Genomic DNA, 1,214 nt, shown 5'->3' with positions numbered 1-1,214 from the left:
TAGAATATAGCAGTTACGAAGTTAACTATTGAACTGATGGAAGTCTGAAAATCGAAAGTGAAACAATCGTAACCTAAGGGGGCCCCTTAAAATGCAAAAGATATTATTTTTATATAAAAGATCAGCCCACGGAAAAATTTTGATATAGGGGGTAGGGTGCCCCATTCAAATCACAAAAAAAATTCCCCAAAAAATTACATCGGTTTTAAAGGTTTAAGGGAAAATTTTTTCCTTATCATTAAAGTATTATATTTTTTTTTTTGTGACAAAAGGGTCTTTTAACGTTCATTACTGTTTTCTTTGACACGGAATTTCGAAATAAAAGGAAATATTTATTCAAAAAACGTTTCCCGCAGCCGAAATTTGTTCGGCAATACTTTTTCCCTCGGTTGAATCGTTTAACCGGTCCCCAATTTATTTCCCGGCTACATTTCAAAAAACTTTAAAAACAAACAATATTTTAAAACAATATAAAACGAGCCTTTTAGAATACCATTGCTTTCGGGTTTTTCCCATTTACACCTCATAACATACATGAATTTAGCCCGGGATTCGGACGATTTGTATACATCATTGGAGAGACTGTGTTTTGTGTAAAGGGCGGGTTTTTTTCCTGATTTTCAACAATTTTTAAATCCTCCTTATGGGGCCTCCTAGGTAAGACAACCACAAAGCCCTCATTCTTTCCCCTAAGACCCTACTGTTTAAATATTACTTTCAGGGAAAAGAAACAGATATCCTTGTGAAAAAAAAGCCCGGGCGATCCGAAATTTTATCGGGAATGCAGTTTTCCGAAAATTAATAGGGGTTTAGGGATTAATTTTTACCTGCTTTATAAGTTTTAGCGCTTTAACTGACACAACCATATCTTTTTCTGTTGTAGAGGGAATTATGAGGGTTAAAAGCACGGGGTTGGTTTGTCTGACGTTTAGCCCCAAAAAGGTTTTCAGAAACTCCGCTTTTTCCCACCCCAAAATTTCTTTGGCGCCCAAATTCCCGAATTAGCCCACATATTGTTTAGTGCAGGGGGGCCTCCCCTCTGAAACCCCCTTTCCCGGGGGGGCTCCCACCCCCCAAACCCCTTTGCCGGAAAACAAAAATCCTCCCCCTTTTCTCACAACAGGAGAGAGCGTCGGACAGACTCGGCGTCATGCGCTCCCAAATGTCTGTCGCTCACTCTACCCTGTCATGGGTATAGCGAGAATTTCTCACTG

At 39.5% G+C, this 1,214-nt stretch overlaps 1 pseudogene; it reads left to right on the top strand.

Moving 5' to 3' along the window:
• Positions 1–643: 643 nt before the first annotated feature.
• The window catches only part of LOC119594350, an 8,701-nt pseudogene continuing 8,130 nt past the window's right edge, over positions 644–1,214 (top strand).

Source organism: Penaeus monodon, chromosome 33, assembly GCF_015228065.2.
Source record: "Penaeus monodon isolate SGIC_2016 chromosome 33, NSTDA_Pmon_1, whole genome shotgun sequence".
Classification (NCBI taxonomy): domain Eukaryota; kingdom Metazoa; phylum Arthropoda; class Malacostraca; order Decapoda; family Penaeidae; genus Penaeus; species Penaeus monodon.
Note: the sequence above shows the minus strand (reverse complement) of the source record. Positions and strands in the feature narration are given on the sequence as shown.